Source organism: Canis lupus, chromosome 18, assembly GCF_048164855.1.
Source record: "Canis lupus baileyi chromosome 18, mCanLup2.hap1, whole genome shotgun sequence".
In the NCBI taxonomy this organism is placed as follows: Eukaryota; Metazoa; Chordata; class Mammalia; order Carnivora; family Canidae; genus Canis; species Canis lupus.
The window spans coordinates 27527604-27547578 of record NC_132855.1 but is presented as its reverse complement, the minus strand read 5'-3'; the positions used below and the strand labels follow the sequence as shown (position 1 = coordinate 27547578).

Below are 19975 nucleotides of genomic sequence, written 5' to 3'. Positions count from 1 at the left end.
TCTCTGAGAAGAAACAATTACCAAAAATAGCAAAGCCAGAAAAGAACAAGACTAAGAAAAAATAATTGTGAGTAATTCATTACCTCTGAATGGATTTGTTAAGATTGTGTGCATAGAGGGAAGACTAACAAAGGCATGGGTTTTTTCCGTTTATTTGTGACATGATTTAATTAGAATAAAGATTTGCAAGTTTCTTTCCAACTCTAGTGATCTGGAAGTCTAAGATTCTGGGAATATTAAAAACTTGTGGAGAGAATGGGGAGTGGGTAAATGGAAGTGTTGTATGTAAGGATGATTTGATTACATTTGTAAATAAAGTGCAGTGATCCACAAGGAGTAGAGATCCCACAGAAGCAAAAAGACAAGTGATAAGGATAGAGCAGGATTCCTTGAGAAGGAGGAAGGGATGAGAGCTAAAGTGGAGATGAAGACAGTCACTGTGGCAAGCTGCACAAGTCCGCAGCAGCCACGAGGAAGGGAAGGTGAATCAAGGTAGAGGAGGAACACAGAAGGGTCTTGAGGTAGTCTATGTGGTGGAGGAATCAAACTCCTCCCCCTGGGGAGCGAAAGGATATGGAGAGGGAACTGGAGGAGCCTGCAGAACATCTGCAAGTACTTGCTATCAGGAGCACAGCAGACAAGAGGAGACGCACTGAAATTGCCAAGCAGCTATGAAGCTGTACATGGCTTTGTGGCTCTTTGTCTGCATGAACTCTGTGTTATTTTCTTAGGCAGATAGTGATCATTCGGAAGGCTTTTAAAAATATGATTTTTCTGGTGAGTATAGGGATAAATGGATGTACCTTTTTCTATAGTCCTCTTCCAGGGAGATTAATTGAGGCTGTAGAACACCATGGCATGCAGGCTTGTCATGGGGAAAAGGCATCTGATATAATTTGGAAGGGAGATATTGTTTCTTCAATCCATTGCATTACATTTAGAGAAACAAATATTACATAAATTCTTAAAATTTTCCTCTCCACCATCAACTTAGCCCAAATTACCATAGTCAGCAGTACCTTAGTTTTGGATTGAGGGTAGTAGCATTTAGGGTGAGAAGCCCAAGGGCAAACCTCCTGTCCAATATTATGCAGGTTTAGAAAATCTCATGCGTTTGACATGCAATGCCTTAAAATATTAGCCATGCATGAAGGTCTTTTTTTTTTCAAAGAAAGAGATTATATAGATGATTTATATTTTTGTAAATTAGAAATTCACACCCAGGTAGAACATAATAATGGCAACACATATGTGTTTGGCCTTTTTCAAAGTGATTAAAGAGAATCTTCAAGAGGGCTGTTGGAAAAATCTTTTCTGTCAGTAGTTGTCTATAAACCTCTTTTACTCACAATCACAGTGGGAAACGGGAACAGGGTCAAGGGCACATACCATTTCTTCGTGCCAGCGAATCCCCAGTAATTGGACTTCAAAACGATGCTGAGTCCTTGTTCCTTGAAGACCAAACTGAGATTTGTGCAGCATTTAACAACAAAATACCATTCTCCAGCCAAAATCAAAATCTCAAAATGTAGACAATGTACAGCCTGGACCTACTCCACCTGCTTTTGAAAGCTGCCAAATGTTTACTTTCTTCTCATTTTGTCCTGTGTTGTGTTTTCACTCATAACACATATTTTGCACCAAAAATAATTTACTGGCTTAGTGGGAATAGAGTCATAAATGAGGAGAAAATGGAGAAACTGCTGGCTGGTGGAACAGCCCACGATTAATAAATTGTGCAACATGTGACTTGGCAGCTCTTTGATTCACCAGCAGAGTCCCCTCCCTTGTAAATTCTAGTTGGCTTTCCCATACATTATTATGTGGATTCCTTATAACCACTTCCCTTTCTGATTTTCCAGAGACAGAGTATAAAGTTTCCCTAAACGCCAATAAAATGTGAAATCTTATCCCCCTCTTTAGGCTGGCTTTGTGCAGTCATCTTCTAAAATAAGAACAGCAAATGTCTTAAACGTTGCTGTTTGCTATTTTTATGTTCATTCATTAGTTACAATTCTTTGTAATATCACAGTTTTCATTTCAATAAGTTTGTTAATTTGGGGGGATTAATATTGAGAGGAATCATGTATGTTTTCTTTGTTTCCTTTAAGAATAAAATTAATTTCACGTACCATTGTGAAGGTATATCCATGTCCTTAAATTAGTAAAGATTATACATTAATTTTTCCACCTAATCAAAATCTGTAGGTGAATGGACTTGAATTAACTACAGTAACTTCAACTCCTTCAACACATAATCTTGGTTTGCTAGTATATTCCTAAGACAACATAAATACACCGAGGCTTCAAATGTTGATTTTGTTTACATAATCAGAGACTATTTGTTCTTTATGGAGGCAATAAATGCAAGCATTGTTATTAACTGTGACACATTAAAAACAAGGATTCTTTACTGTACCACTCTGAGACATTTGTTGACAAGCTTTTAAGAGGAGGTTTTCATTTTGAGCAAAGGGGGAGTGGTGGAGGGATATAAATAGCTTTCATCGCGTGCAGTGTCTTCTGAGAATAATTTCTTTTTCTTTCTTTCTTCTTTTTTTTTTTCAAGTGGAACTTTGGCAAGGAAAAGCCTAAAATATATACATGGCATTACATCATTTGTATTAAATCATTTTGTGTTTTGAGTGCCTTCTAGATTCAGAGAGTAGAAATTAGTTGGAGTGAAAAGATAAGTCGTTCAATATGTCTAAAAGCCTCAGAATCCATGTTCTTGGTATCAGAAAAAGTTCATGGCATATTTATATCAGACCTGCAATGTACAAGCCTTGCATGTTTAAAAGTTGCCTTGAGAAGAAACTGGAGAAACGGGATTTGCAAAAGGAGTTTGGTACATTTGGGATGAAGGGAACGTGGCTTCACTTAGTTTTGACTCCTGTAGTTCCCCATCAAACTTAGCTAACACAGGTAAATTTTTGGAATTTGTGGTATGATTTTCTCTTTTGCATTTCTAAATATGTGCTTTAATCCTATACCTCAGCCCCCACAATGGCCACTGAACCCATATTTTCTGCCTCACCTTTCATTATCTTCTAAATGTCCTCCTCTTCAAACACAGCTATGATTTCTTCACTTGTATTTGCCTGATTACTTTCCTCATGATGTTCGAGGTCCTTTCCCAGCAAATGACACATGCATACGCTCTTAGTTTCTTCATAGCCTCACAAAACCCTTAGAATGTAAGAGTTAAGTCAAACCAAGACCACAGATATTTCCTTAAGATGCCACTATACACAAGGCATTGTGTTGGATGCTGCTGGGATCCATTCCCATAAGGAGATAACAGTATCTGGGGGAGTAAAACACATAAAAACACATACAAATTAAATTAAACATATGGGGCATTAAATAACAGATCAGTAGAATAAGAGAGAAGATATGATGAAGAAGTATAACCCGTGGCGCCACAGAAATCTGTACGAGTTACCCACATCGTCTGTGTCTCCTTAGGTCAGAGAATCAGAATCTTGGTTTTGTGTCAGAGAAGAATCGCTCCATTTCTTTCAAGGGTATCACTGAAATGTCAATTTAAAAAATTTATTCATTTAAGTTGAAAACAAAATCTAAGCACAAATGCAATTTATATCAATTTACACCTCAATTTCACGCATGTATACACACATAAAAACACAAGATGAACATTTACTAGAAGTTAATAAAGATTAAAAGCATGCACTTAAATTTCATGGTTCTTTGAATTTCTTTGCCTATGGTTCTTCAAAATTTTGCATTTTCCAACTTGATAATGTTGAAACAGATATAGTTGTTTTCTTGTCACTTAGTATAAATTAAAAACATGATTTTTTTTCTCAGTTTACCAGAATTCTCCTGGAAGAACTTGTTGCCACAAAAAATATGTTCTAGGAAACATGAGAAATTGTTTTCTATCTTTCCTGTCACACTGTCAGGACTTACTACTTTATGCTTAGTCCTACTTAAGAAATCACAAAGATATCCTGCTGGTAAGCAAGTTAACTGCTAAATAAGGCTCTAGGGTTAAAGGTTAACAAGCATGGCTTCAACAACAACTTTTTATAATAGACATGTACCACACCTATTAACCTAAACACCCTATTATATCTATCATATTGGGTTATATTTTATTTTGGTTTTCACCATTCCCACCTAGGAAAATTGTGGTTCCCCTTCTATTCCTGGGCCTATGTCACTGTTGCCCTTCTGAAATTAGTTCTATTGATGACATTCACGTCAGGTATTTAAAGTATTACTTAATTAAAACCAGTATAAAACAAGTTCTACAGAGAGTTTAGTTTAAATAAGCTGAATTAATGCTGCTGTCTCTTTCTTTCTGTTGGCTTTCATGATTTACTTTAATTGGGGAAAATGAAACAGCATTTACCAAGAGGTTATTGTTTAAAAATATACATGGCAATCCATTTATTTCAACCAACCTAATGATTAATTAATGTAGATTAATTACTTAATTTTGCTGGATGGTGTCCTGTGGGGGTCAGTGATGACCACCCATCTCTATTCTGGCATTGTTGAGGCAGGGGAGTAAAGGCATCACAGGATACTGGTAAGTTTAAAGTCCTTCCACAGTCTTATTTACATACTGGGAAGAAAAATAATTCATTTTCTTATTTAAATAGCCTCACAGCTTTCAGTTTAAAAGAAGTGGGAAAAAAAAAGGTACATGGGAGTTCAAGAATACTCCCTCTCTCTATCACATTCCCAGGACACTACTGGAAGCCTATCAGACCTTAGTTGAAAAATCCCTGGTCTTTGCCGGTCTGTTATTTAGCAACTAAATCATTCTCTCCTTCTCCATTTGGTCTACTCACCTTGCAACCTAGAAGACATAAATAAATAAGTAAATAAATAAATAAACAAACAAACAAATAGAATGAAAAAAAAATCTATGCTACATGTGCAAAATAAGTATGGGGGCATCTAAGTTCAGATTTTCATTGACTTAAGGCCATGCCAGGAAAGTAGCTAAGCGGTAATGTTTTCTAGGGTATCTCTGATTAAATGAGCTTTAAGTGGATTTGAGTAGCAAAATTTTATCAACTCGTGTAGTTAATTTACCAAAATCATTTAATGGCCCTTGATTTCCAAATTCATTAGCAAGTATTTTTCTCTGGAAAAAGGAGAAAGAAGATCTTATGTTTCCTTTTTTAGTGAACAAGCAAAAGAATAATCTTATAATTTTGGAAAGTTGGTGCCTAGAATAGGGACATCATGGGGTTTTCTTTATAATAGCTAAACTTTCTACATACTAGGAAAATGTGTATGATTTCCATTTTATTTATGAAAACTTATTTAAAAAACACAGATTTTAAGACAAACATCTTACATTCATGTATATACTCATTACAGTTTTCATCTTTTTTTTTTTAACTACTCTCTAAATGTCCAAGTTTCTCTAAACATTTACTAGGGCAAAGGAGAATCTTGAGTTATAATTGTAAAAAATGCATAATTTGAAAAAAACACAAAATTGCACAAACATATCAGTATAGTAAAAAATGTACTGCTGATAAGGTTTTCTTATCCAAATATTTGTAAAGTGTTTTGCCAGGACGACAACCATCACAACAAACCAATGGAACAAACTTTAATTTGGGGCCACAAGACTGTGTAAAGCAGGCTCGCTGATAATTACAAATTAGGCAAAATTGTGGTTAGCTTAATGAAAAGGCTCAAAAGTGTGCCAGGCCAATGGCAAAGGACCTAAATCTAAAGACAGACAAGCTTTTCTTGATTACAGTGATTACATCATGGTCATTAGAATTTAAAGTAACTAACCCAAACACAGACATCATATCTTCATTTGATAGCTGTAGTCTAGTAAATAGTGGGAAAGGATGTTATGTATGGATTAAGCTTGATGAAATGAAAACAGACATTCTTTTTGAACCTGTCTGGCAAGGAAAATGAAAACTTCAGAATCAGGCAGTAAAGTTAACTTTTAAAGCTCAGGCTCTTTGATTGGAAGGGGTCTGTGTAGTGTTTTTGGCTATTCTTTGTTTTATAGGGAAGCCACTGCAACAGCTAGCTGTGCATAACTCATTGTTGCATGCAATCTGTAGTCAAGTAAGATCTTTGAGATCTATTCTTTGGAACTTAAGTAGTATTTTCAAATTTTCAAAATATAATGACGTATTGGCATGGTTCAATATTTGTTTTCTCATCAGTTGTAATACAATTAAATCTCAAGTGTGAGTTTTGACTCTCCAAATGTGGTTCTTCCAGCATTTTATGCAGGGTCCTACTCTGCTCTGCATGTGGACAATTCATGCTGAGAAGACAAATGCTTTGCTCAGGGGAAAGGGATGCATTGGGTTACAGTTAGAGCTACATACATGAAAGCAAGTCCTTTGACCTCTGACTCTCAAACCCCCCTTCATAGCACTACCTGTGGGAACACTGCTTCTAACAGAAGAGCAGCTATTTAGTAAGATCAGGGGAGTGAGGAAAAGAAAAACAAGGCATAGAGCCTAAAAGAGTGTATTACCTATCTTACTGATAGAAGATTTTGGTTTAGATTAAGAAAATGCACCCCCCACTTTTAAAAATTTGACATTGAAAAAAATGAAGATGAAGAAGAAATAGACTTATATAACAACTACATTCTGTAATTTTGAGAAAAAAAATAAAACTGATAAGACAACCTGTGATCTGATCTTTAGTAGAACATTCTGTGTTAAGTAAAGAGAAGGAACACCCAAGTTAAAATCAACTTCATCACTATCATCAACAAAAAGCATTTATTGAGTGTCTGGATGCACTGAGCACCACTGAACCTACTATGTTTAAAGTACTTAAGAAAGGAAACTAAGTCTTAACATAAACACAGCTCAAGTAACTTGAATTGGTATCAGTTCCTTAAACTGCACCTAAAGAACCCATTAGGCTATTTAAAGAAAAACTGTATAGAGACTGCATGTGAAGCATGCATGTTTTATCACTCTGGTAAATAAATGGTTTCGTTTTCTACTTTACTGAAATTTCAAAATAGTCAAAGGGACTCACAACAGTTTCACAGCAATTCTAAGATAAGGTTTTATTATCACAAAGAACAAAACAGGATTAAACTAATCTTCCAAAATGCATTTTCTTGACTCACTTTGTCTTAAAATAAAAGTCGATCAAACTTGCAGAGTTTTATATTACCTGTTGTCCCTAGCATCTGCCACAGCCACTGCCAAGGAGTTCTCTCAGAGCCCGGAAAACACACATTCATAATGGCATTGCCCAGGAACTGTTAAGTCTGTTCAGATACAAGAACCTGAAACCTTAGTCTGCTCAGATGGAAGCCAGGTTGGTGGCCATGTCAGTAAGAATGCATGAAAGCTTCAGTAAGCAGATATGCACATGTTCACCTTCTTTCAGGACACTGGCTCCCAAATGATTCTTATTTAACTGTTTTGGGCTAGGATCAAGCAGAAGCACTTTATAACTCTCCCTGGGTGAATCTAATGTTCACTGTGATATAGTTTAGGTTCTTTTGTTGATTTTTTGTCATTAAAGCAATGTTTCTTATACCAAAGTGACTATTGATTTTTCTATAACAGAGAGGAGAATGAATGTATGTCTAGGAGATGAATAATATGTTCACCTTCCTACATATCTACAGAATCTGATAATTCTTCTTTTGCCTGTTAATCCCTATAGCTCTGCCATGGAAGATGAGAGAGAAAAAGAGCTCTAAATTATATTGAGTTGGTCCCTTAAAAAGTGGTAAATTGCTGTATAGATAATAAAACCTGGCAACATTGTATGGATAATGGTCAAGTGGGGTTCCAACTCTAATGGACCCAAGTGGGGCTGCCAGGAGATGCATTTATCATACTGGAGAGAAAACAAATGCAAAGTCTGAAGACCCCAGAGAATTAAACACTGAGGACTTAGGAACCCAGAGCCTGGTAAGGATGTAGTGAGGTGAGGAAGCCATACTAAAAAGCAAGGAGTGTACTTAGGCACGTGAAGAATAACCTGGGAACAGAGGCTATGTTCTTGCCACTTAGAAATGATACCCATATTTCTTGTATGTACAGTATAAACATACAAAGCTAAACAATGAGTTCAGGAAAGTGTGTAAAAATATCTAACAGGGAGTCTGAAGCAGTAAAAGTCAACTCCAGTTCTATATCGTTGATCGTTTTACAATCTCATTGATCTGGTAAAGACAATAAAAATATCAGTGATTCATGTGCATCAATTCACTTTTCTAGAGACTTCACATATACCTCCACATTTAATTCCCATCATGCTAACAGATAAGAATTCTTTCTTTTTTTTTTTTTTTTTCAGATGAAGGAACTGGAAGTTCAGTGATATTAATGAACTTGTCCAAGGTACATACCTATTAATGATAGAGTTAGAGTTGAACTATCTGCTTGTATAGATGTTAGGCATTTTATCTCTTTTATTTAATTACTTTATACATTACTTTATTAAAATTTTTGTAGTCCAGAATAGAGATTTGGGTAATAAGTTATAAGGTTTTGATGCTTTTTATAACATTTGTGAAAACTTAGATTTGTTTTGGCTCATTTTTCATTTTTTTTGTGTGTTTTCATATGCTCATTTCCTTTTCTTTTAGTTTTGCAAACCTTGCTAGGTATATAAGAAGTGCCTATATTTGGCAATAAATTTTTAAAAATCTTAATGTCAGTAGTTTGTCATAAAGTTAGTAGCATTAAATACATAAGAACAGTATTTGCTTTTATTATGCAGTGAATATTTTTAAAAATTACTTAAAGTGGTAACATAGGGTCTCTAAGAGTCCATTATTCTGGCAAAATTTAATAATAGAATTTTAAATTTATTTTAATCAACATTCAAACACCAGTTAAATTACTTAGGTTTCATTTTATAAAGATGCAGAATTTAAAATATATAAGTATATATTTATATAAAAATATATATATTTTAACCATGGAAGTTGTCTGGATAGGAAATTACTGTAATGTTCCCAAATCCAGAACCTAACCTAGTAAGGTTAATAACTCACACTTTATTCAATCTTGCTTTTCTTTTAAATTTTCTAATGTGCTGATATTTGAATTGAAAGAAAATTAATGAAATCTTTGAAAAGTCACTTTTTTTGTGTTTAAAATAAATTTCTGCTATAGAAGGCAGCATTTATTCTCAGTCCACAAATCAGACTTTATTAATCTTTTCCTATTTACTGAATGCTTTTCTTTTTAAATTGAATGCTCTTGGATGCTCTTGAATGTTCAAGAGAAGGGCAATAAGACCCATTTCCTGGTCTCAAGAAAACATGCAAAAAAATATAAAGGGAATAATACAAGACAGCATTGAGTAAACCAGTATTTAAATATGTGGTATAAACTTTATTCTTAAGATATGTATGAAGCAGAAAGTAAGGCTTGGAGAAGGACTTACAAAGGACTTGGCATGTTAACTAATGCTCAGAGAAAGATTACTTAAAGGTGGCAACAGCTTTTCAGACATAAAGAAAGAATGGGAGTAAGAAACTTGTGATAGCTAGCAGGAGAGAAGTACTCTACAGGAGTGATGCTGCTGGAAACAGAAGGTAAGCCAAGGTTATGGAGAGTCTTTGTTTTCCAGCAATGTTTTATGCCTGGAACAATTGCTGACATTTTTTAGATAGGATCTAGTCTTAAAAATATTTGTTTAAAGAAGATCAAGTGCATAAAGTTTTGTGCAATGGCTTGTTGGACGGGGAACAGAGTATGTAGCAAACTTGAATGACAAGGGCCTGAAGAGGTAGTAGCATAGGGGTAGAGGCAATAGAAAGAGAATGCACTACTTGGTATTTTTTGTTTTTGCAAAGGTATAATATTAAATATTATTCTGAGAAAAGGAGAAATATCACTTTTAATTGTTCTACTCAAATACAAGAATTTTTATTTTAGAGTATGCACTCCTAGTCTTGATTGCCATATGTATTTTGACATCGTGGTGTTTAAAGAGGAGTGTAATTTAAATATTTTCTTGAAATATTATTGCTATAATATTATTGCTATTATTGCTATAAACCAAAAAGAAGGGCAGCCCGGGTGGCTCAGCAGTTTAGCGCCGCCTTCAGCCCAGGGCATGATCCTGGAGTCCCGGGATCTAGTCCCATGTTGGGCTGCCTGCATGGAGCCTGCTTCTCCCTCTGCCTGTGTCTTTGCCTCTCTCTCTGTGTGGGTCTCTCATTAATAAATAAAATCTTAAAAAAAGAAACAAACCAAAAAGAATTTTGTAGAAAAAACGGAAAATTGAATGCTTGAATACTAGTGTTGTAAATGATAAAAAAAAAATGTGACTCCAAAAATATTTGTAACTGGTACAAATTATAGAATGGGAGCTGATTAGTGAGTGAATATTAAATTCAATTTTCGACATACAGTAAATTGAAAAGTATCCCAAAGATAGTTGGACACATGAGACTAGAGATCTGGTCTAGAGATACAGATTGAGAACAGAGAAATAGTATGGCGTAGACTTCATGTTTATACAGATTCAAGTTTATTATGATTCTTTCTGTCTATTATCTGGATAACCTCAGGCAAGTTATCTAAGTCCTTGAGGGTTTTAGTTTTTTAAAAAAATAAAAACATATCTTTCAGGCTTTGAAACTAGTACTTTGTAGACACAATTAAAATGTTTATTCTGAAGAAATAACAGTTATAGAAAAAATTTTTTTTTCAGTTATAGAAAATTAATTGTGGCATGTCCATTGACATTTCACTCTAATTGGACATTTCTCTTGGCGTAATAATTGGGAATACCATTATAAGCCAATATGAATTTTCTATTTTTTTAAAATCAGGAATGCTCTATGTTGGGCAGATTGACTCAGTACATACAAAACCATCTACTAGTTTGGCATAAATCTGTTCTAAATTAGATAACTGAAGGAATAAAACAGATCATCATATATATTTTTGTGTTTTCCCTAAATTAATTTTCGTTCAGCACTATATAACCTTCCTGCCAATAGCCAATGCTAATGTAAAATCCCTATTTTTGCAAAGCTGTCTGAGAAATGAGTAATGAGAAATGGTGATTTCTGTGTAGCCGGAATATGCCTATCAGAAATGATACTTGATGAAATGTGAAAATGCTGATTAATGAGGAAGAGATTGTACAGGTCTGGGAATGCCAGATAACTTTGTACTCCAAGTTGCATCTGAAAGCAATGTTTAACAGGGAAAATGCTCTGCTGTAGCCTGTGAATAAAAGAACTTCAGTCTCTTGACTGCCCATCTGGCATTTTTCACCAGCACCAAATTCATTAGCAATGATTAGTCCTTTTCTCCAAACCCCTCACTCAAAATAAGTAAATAAAAGAAGAGTTTGGGCAGTAAAAGATCAAGGAACAGTATCTCTATTTTGAGATGTTCTTAAGTTATCCTGATTGGTCAAAACCTAAACAAGCATTAAAGAAAGAGCTACGTGATGAAAAGATGAATTCTCAGTAAACATCTCCAATGTTATGTTCTATTTAAGGTAACAGAGAATTTAGATGCAGTAACTCACAGATATTGACAATTTCTCATGTGAATTTAGATTTAAAATGATGGAAAATTACTTTTCTATTTCTCGACTTCAACTACAGAGAAAAATATTTATAGCTTGTTTTATTGATATACTTATCTACAATAGTAACACTCAGGATATACATAATTTACTTTTTTAGCTTAGTTCTTTTTTGCGTATAATATTATACAGAAGATATGTTCAAGGTTACGTTATCATGTTGTTATAATATAACCATATTGTTTGATATTGTAAAGCCAATAAGATTCCTAAGGATTTTAGTAGTACCTTCTACATTTATACATCGGCAGAGTAAATTCTAGATTTAAGAATCCAGTTTTAATTCGAAGCTGGAGTGAGATAGAGACAGAGATGAAAATTTAAGAATAGATTTCCTCTAAGGAAATCCCTAAATCATTCACTTCTCAGAAATTGCTGTTTTAGAGAGTGCTTTGGAAGAACATGATATAATGTGGTATGCCTAGACTAAAACCAGAATTTACAAAAATGTTAGAAACCTTACCTCAATGTACTGATTAAATGCATATGAGTTGCATATTAGACATCAGTTATAAGGAATAGAGAGACATAGCAATCAAAATACTATGGTGCTATATAATAATTTTAATATTAGATTTAAATATATGCTAGTCAACAGTGCTGAGAAATAATATGTTGCTTTTTCAAATTCCACAGGATAGTTTCTTTTCCTAAATATCGTCTCATTCATCCACGGATAAATTCCTGTTATATTATTTGTTGCTGTCCTTAGACAGTTTTATAGTTTATCATTAGGATTGAATGTATTAGTAGAATTATAGTAATCACTAGTGTTTGGCTAAAAAAAAAAATCACTTTTCCTATCCTCAGTATCTACCGTGTTTCTACCATTTAAACTTGGTGGTTCATTTCATAACATTAGCTTATTTGCATTGGCTGCTAGAACACTGAGCTGAACCCATGTCCTACTTTTGAAAAGTTCAGTGGACTTAAAGCATTCTTTTCATATATTAACCTTTTTCCTCCATGCCCTTATATTTCCTTTAGTTACATTATATATTTTTAGATACCCATTCTGTGGCAAGCTTTGTCCACATAACTGCATATTTAATATCAGGAACATATACTCTAAGAGTGTTTATAACTTTGGCCACATAAATAACATGCATTATAGGAAGCATGATGTAGAGAGCCATGGAGCATTTCTTTTCTTGGGTCTGATTTGTAAATGTGCCCCCAAATACAGTATTTGGAATATCGTTTAAATTTTTTTTTAGAAAAAATAAAGGTATCCAGTGAGAATGCTAATGTTTACTGAGCAGTATGCTAAGCAGTAAATATATACAATCTCATCTGTGCTTACATGATAACCTTATAAAAGTGGGTACTCTTTTTATACCTGTTTTACTGATGAGAAGAAGGAATCCCCAAACCTTACTTAAGTAGCCGGATGTTACATTGTAGGTGGTATGACTGTAATTAGCAACCTTGAGCTTCACATTCTTGCAAAACAAAACAAACTACTTAGGAAACAAGTAATTGTCATGCATTTGGTGTAAAGCCATACTGTAGAAGGCCCACACATTTCTTGGTTAATTCTGCGACTGAGAGATTAATTTTCTGCCATTAAAAGTTGTCCCTCGGGATCCCCGGGTGGTGCAGCGGTTTAGCCTCTGCCTTTGGCCCAGGGCGCGATCCTGGAGACCCGGGATCGAATCCCACATCAGGCTCCCGGTGCATGGAGCCTGCTTCTCCCTCTGCTTATGTCTCTGCCTCTCTCTCTCTCTCTCTCTCTGTGACTATCATAAATAAATAAAAATTAAAAAAAAAAAGATTTAAAAGTTGTCCCTCATCTTTTTCCAGTTCGCTAAACGCTACCTACCAAGGAATGTGTGCGTGTAGGAGGGGTAAGGGAGAAAGGATTTCAGAGAACGTTAATTCCTCACAGGACTAGGGGATGCTGAATACTGCTGAATATGATTTCTTTCTCCTGGGAATTAGTTCTTGAAAATTCCCGGGAACGGGTATATGGTACCAGAAACAAGACTTTAGCTGGAGATCATCATTCAGTTTTGATAAGTTAGGAGTTGGGCTTTCTGATTGGATGCAACTGGTTGGGGACACATGAAGTTTTCCTTTAGGAGGGCACATTCTCTTTCTGATGGCATTAGCAGATTGGGAATTTAAAAAAGTGTTGCTTTCAAAGAGGATCACCAAGAGCCTAGAATGAGAACTAGCAGAGTGAAATATTAGCAGTTAGTACATGGAAATATTTCTTTGATAAGTCCATTATTAATCATTGTGGTAGCAAAATTTGCTGAATATTTGTGATCAAGACGGTGTGGCTTCTTGTTTCAACTTTAAAGGTGCCTTTAACAGGAACTTAAATTTTCTGTCTTCATTGAAGGGCACATCTGTTGGTGAAAGTGCTAATAACCCAAGCAGGTCCATTTGAAGTCTGTTGACCCTCTGAGTCTCTTTCCTGGCTATTTTTATTTGTTTAAGGATTACAAATAGTCAGTTCATCTTTGAAATGGGAGCAAGTTTTATAAGTTTATCTATTAATGAAAACCAGAAGTCTCTGAACTATCCTACCACTTGGCCATTTAAGTGGCTTGTGATAAACTATAAATCCTTCTTTCATCAAATGTTCTACAGATACATTTTCCTGACGTCCACAGTGAGTTGATAGCTTATCTCTGCAGGGACTGTGATTTAGTTTTGCAGATGCAGCAGAAGAAAGAATTGCCAGTACTTAAAAAACAAAATAAAACTTGATTTCCATCTGGGCAGTTTGGATTCTCCATTCACATAACTGTAAAACAACTATGAATAAAAATGTTCTAGGGGCACCTGATTGGCTCAGTCAGTAGAGCATATGACTCTTGATCTCAGGGTCATGAGTTCAAGCCCCAGATTGGGCATGGAGCCTACTTAAAAGAACATAAAAAGGAGAAAAAAAATGTTCTAGCAAGAGATGTCTATTGAAGAACAGTATGGGATAAAGACTATTGGACTAGAAGTTAATAACCTTCATTAAATTGTTGTTCTTGTATAATTACAAAATAGCTTAACACTTTGATAAAGTCATTTAACTTCTCTGGGGCCATTCTTTTCATTTGTTAAACACAAATCTTGATATCTAAATTTTTCTCCTTACCTGAACTCAATGAATGTCATTTCCCCACCCAGCTTTGTCTGAGACCAGACATCCCTGTTGGTGTGAGTACTTGCCAAATTTGGTTCGGTTAGTGACACTAGATAAGACTAAAGTTTACAAAACTTCTATGGCTTTAGTTGTTTTGGCAACAGTTTTTATTATCACATCGATGTTTTATAAGTATTGATTGGGACAGAGGACACAACAGAATTTTTTCCATAAATGTTTTACAGACTGTAACCTATTTTTTTTTTTATGACATCAGTTATTCGGCTGGAATTGAAGAAAACTGGTTTTATTTGAAAGGATCTATTTTCAAAACAAAACAAAACAAACAAAAGTACAAAAGGCTCAAAATAGATGTGTTAGAATATGAAATATCAGGATTTAAAAAGCTGACTTTTGGGGATCCCTGGGTGGCACAGCGGTTTGGCGCCTGCCTTTGGCCCAGGGCGCGATCCTGGAGACACGGGACCGAATCCCACATCGGGCTCCCGGTGCATGGAGCCTGCTTCTCCCTCTGCCTGTGTCTCTGCCTCTCTCTCTCTCTCTCTCTGTGACTATCATAAAATTAAAAAAGAAAAAAAAGTAAAAAGCTGACTTTTATCTGTCATGAACTTATTTATGAAGGAATTTACCATACATAGTTGGCTCAAATGTGGTTATCTGGGGGGAGCTTATGTTTTATTTCCACAAATGTGTTAATTAGCTACTTCAAATTTAAACTAAGGCTATTCTTGTTTAAGTAAAACAGTCAAAACAAAAACACAGAAGTGAGTTCAATGAGATTATTTTCAGAATTTATATGTATCATATTCAAAAGTTATAACTTAAATAACAAAGGCTATATAGATCTCAAAGCACATATAAATTCCATTTTTTAAATTTCTCCTCTCCCCTTCCTTCCCCATCCACCTCTGAAAAGTCAGCAGTTTCTAGACTATAACATTTGCTGAGACTAATTTCCAGCTCAAAGTTATTACATTATGTTTGCTATTGTTCTTCATTCTACCAAAACTCTACATTGATATTCAAGAACAATTCACCCAAACTTTGAAAAAAGTACCTTTTCTAGTTTTCTTAAATCTTACAGCTATTTTGAGTGCTATCCAAGAAAGAAAATAGATTACGAATGTTGATAACATAGGAAGAAAATATTATTATCACAGCTTGAAATCTGTTAAACAGGGACTTTCTTTAGGGAAAAACAGAACATTAAGGTTCAACAGAAATTTAATTACAAGGAGATTTTCCACTTGTCAGAAATATTTGCATTAATGTCGGTAATAACCACAATAAAAAGACTATTGTCTGGTGCTGCAAGAAAAGGAAAAGATGAAAGAGATCCTTGTAATCCCTGTTATACAGATACACTAATGGGTCACTGATAACTTAGATTTTCTTTTGGGTGACCCTAAACAAAATATTAGGTAAAAATCTATGGCAATGCTCATTTGTTAGTGTCATGTTGATTGTCAGTATTTTACTAGGAAACGTCAAGGATACTATTTGTCCTTCTGGTCTGGTATGGAAGTAGGTCACTAAGTGAATAACATTTATGGAAAAATGTGAGAACTATAGAAAATCTTTTATCTTTTATTAATTTTTCCTTTGTTTTATACCTTTAAGTTCAGAGCATTGATTATAGGAGGAGTTTCATGAACACTGTAAGAGAAATCCAGAGATTAAATTTACTTGGAGTCTGAATCTTAACGCCGTAAGAGTCAGAGTTCATACAAAATCCCCTGGCAAATCAGACAGTGATTTCAAATGTTCTGGTTTTAGATCCTCTTGCTGTAGAGAACAGCAAAAGATGCTAATGAAATGAATTTCTAATAAGGAAACAAGAGCGGTCTTATGAATTAATTTTTGATATCCATCTAACATCTGTTGGAAAGACAGGAACACTTTACCAAATAACTCTTATTATGTGTGAAACTCTTTATATATAGCAATTCTTTTTTCCACACAACACTTGGTTGATGCATATATAATTATACTCTTTTCAGAGACTCCAGAGAAGCAAATTGCATTTCCTAAGGCCATTCAGCTAGAAAATGGTGGAACCATGATTGAGATATAGGTCTGCGGAGGTTGTAACCCACTCACACTCGTTTTAACCACATCATTTTTCTACAGCTTTGGTGGGAAATTTGAGGAATCCTCTGATAACATTTTAAGGTCCAAATAATAGAAGCAACACTCTTATCCAGTGCTTACCAGCTATGGATCATGGGTCCCTGGGTTACATTCAAGTTAGCATAAGGCATGCTTGAGTCCAAATATTCATAAAGCATTATCTGTAGACAGTAAAGATGTCACATACTACTATTTATTAAATGTAAATATAGGCTTTGTGAATAAAAAATGTAGTTCAATTATTAATCACCACAGATTCTTCGGAGTTTTATTATTATCATTTTTCTAGCGAATACTTACAACAAAAAATATTCTTGTTGAGTATCAACTATATGCCCAATGCTATTTCTAGTCACTGAGAAGATAGCATTAAAGAAAATGAACAAAGATCCCCACTTTTGAGGAGTTAAAATTCTAGTGTTACATGTACTGCATTACAATGTATCTGTAGCACAACCAGAATTATTTCCTAAAATAATATTAGCCTTAACTGAAGATATTGCCTTTGTATACTTATCAGTGGAGTTGGGCTGGAAAATGATTCAGACTAGTATCTTGTATTTTCCGATAGAAGAGATTTTGGAACAGGATTGGACAAACTGTCAATCAGGATCATCCATATACAATCCCTATACTCCAGGCTATTGTCAGAGACTATAACCCTTATCACAACTTGGTTTTTGAAAAGTGATATTCAAAAAGATTGCCTGAAGGATTTTAGTTCATCTAGTGTGCTAAATAGCATTCAAATTTACCCCTGGATAAAATGAGACAAACAGAAACTGTGTGCATAGATCGTGTGGTTTTGGCAATCCTTTGAAACCACGCTTATGATATTGTGCTTTGGCGTGAATTTCCTGCGAACATGGTAGGGCAGCCACAGTAAGAAAAACAGCTCTGTTGTGATGTAGTGATATTACTGAGGATGATGTTTCTAAAGTTCCTCAGTCTTCCCTGTAAGAGGAACTGTGGGAGAATTTTGTGTGGACTTCAGTGTAGGAAAATGTGTGTTTCTCTGTGATAGCTGATATGTTTTTTATCTTACGCATGATGATAATATAACTGATCATATTTCTCACTTCAGTTTGTCTGATAGAGGATTTGGAACTGAATTTATGGTCCACCTTTAATTCCTTTGCAGAAATTTACATATAGTTTCTGAGTTCTTACTCTCTGGCTTTTTCATAATATATGAGCCTCATTTTGTCTATTCCCTGGTTTCCCTAATTTAAAATTTTATTTTACCATTTGGAGTTTTCTAAGCAACTGCAAGTACTTTTGGAACAAGGCAGGCTATATATTCATTAATGAAATAAATAAAATAATAAGTGCTAGAAGAGATTTAAAGATGTCAAGTACTCTAAACCCTTCTGCCTTAAAATCACATCAAATGTAAACTAACAGTGTAAGGTGACTGCCTGTTATTTTCTTTAAAGCTCTTCAAAACTGGCTTTAGAAAATTCACTTTTGAACCATCTTCAGATTCCTACCCCTGTCCTTATGGTTTGCTGTTCTTAAGGCTTCTCATGTCAGTAGAGGGTGATTCGAAGAAAACAGTTTACCTGAAACATGAAGTGAAGCAACTAGAGATAGAGTTGCATGATATATTTGTGACATCTTATTTGAATTCCACCAATGCATCTTTAAGAACCTCATATTTTTGTAACTAATTCTCAGAATCTTTACCATGGGTAACAGATTGGATAGAACATTTTGACAGCTATGATTCTTTGTGCGTCATGTTATTTTTTCTTTTAGGTTACTTTGAAAAGTCATTTAATTTCAGTCTCCTATAGAATAGAACTCCTATGAATAGGAATATTTGCTTATATAGCAAAACAGATTAAAAAATCCCTCAGTATATGTTTCTAAGATCCAGCTTCATTAAGAATATAGAGCTATCTTTATTCTCTAGTCATGCTAGTCTATCTTTATTTTTAAAAATAAGAATGTCACTCATACACAACTGTCAGTTTTATTGGTTTATTAACTGTAGAACTTTTGAAAGTAACTGATGCTCACAGGAGGTTCCTGTTTGAATTCACTGGACTGATGCTGGTAGATCTCTTAAGAGGAATTTAGATGAGGAGATGTACAGCCCTCACAGGTCATATTAAGCTTACTTTCCCCACATATGACTGCAGTTCTTTTCATAGAGCACAATTCATACTCCTCCATGGTCCCAAGGAGATTGTACATGTAAACAGGAATTTTCTCTTGCGGGGTGAGAGAGGAGTCGAGCAGGATGTGAACCAGGCTAATAAAATGTGAATTTATAGGTGTTCTGCTTCTGAGCCCACTCTGTGTCTGTTAGGACCAGCCCATCCTAATCCTTCCTCACTGCAGAGAAGGGCTGTTTTGTTTTTTTTCTTTTTTCTTTCTTTCTGTTTTCTGCCCTCTCCCCTTTCCTCCTTCCCTCCCTCTCCCCCTTCCTCCTTCAGTCCCTCTCTCTCTCTCTCTCAGTCTGTCTCTCCCTCCCTCCTTCCCTCCCTCTCTATTTCTTTTCTTTTAATACATAATGAATTTGAGAGTGTGTTCTGAAGATAGTACAAGCATTGCAGACATCACAGCAAACCGATGCAATCACATCAGGGCTCAGGTGAATTAGGAGGAGCCAAAGCCCAAGTTGAACAGTTTCTCAGAGCTTGCTAACATTTGTCCATGTACTTGAAAAGAGGATATACCATTTCTTTACATTTTTTTTTCTCTGAATGTTTTAGTTAATTTTGAACCGATTCGTTGTCTTGATAATTATCTGCATATTTATTTTGAAACATAAATATTGATCTAAATAAAACATTCAGAAGTATTTGAACAGCAGGTAATTTCTGAGGCCCATATGGTTACCACATTAGGACACGTTTTATTTATCACTTAAACAGGCAAACAAACATGCCTCACAGCATTTCTATTAGAGTCACAAATAATAAACCGTGTAGTTTTACAAGATATCTAACACTTTTTTCAAAGTGAAAAGCTTTACAGAGTTAATGTTAGATATTCCTGTTGAGTGATTTTTAAAATGCATAAAAATGTAAGTGGTCTAAAATTGAAGTTAACCTCTTTTGACAATTCTATAATATCTACCATTATAGACTCAAAACAGGGCAAAAATTCCATATGAAAACTTGGCTAGTTTGGTCTTAAAAAAATTTAGGATAAAAAGCCATACAG

At 34.8% G+C, this 19975-nt stretch overlaps 1 long non-coding RNA gene across 1 annotated transcript; it reads right to left on the bottom strand.

Annotated features, from left to right (window-relative positions):
• Window positions 1–1334: 1334 nt before the first annotated feature.
• On the bottom strand, window positions 1335–18429 carry LOC140609500 (uncharacterized). Its single transcript, XR_012011321.1, has 4 exons — window positions 18364–18429; window positions 3450–3533; window positions 3038–3307; window positions 1335–1464 (listed from the first exon to the last, which is right to left on the bottom strand). It is a non-coding gene; the product is annotated as an uncharacterized lncRNA (long non-coding RNA).
• Between the last annotated feature and the right edge of the window lie 1546 nt (window positions 18430–19975).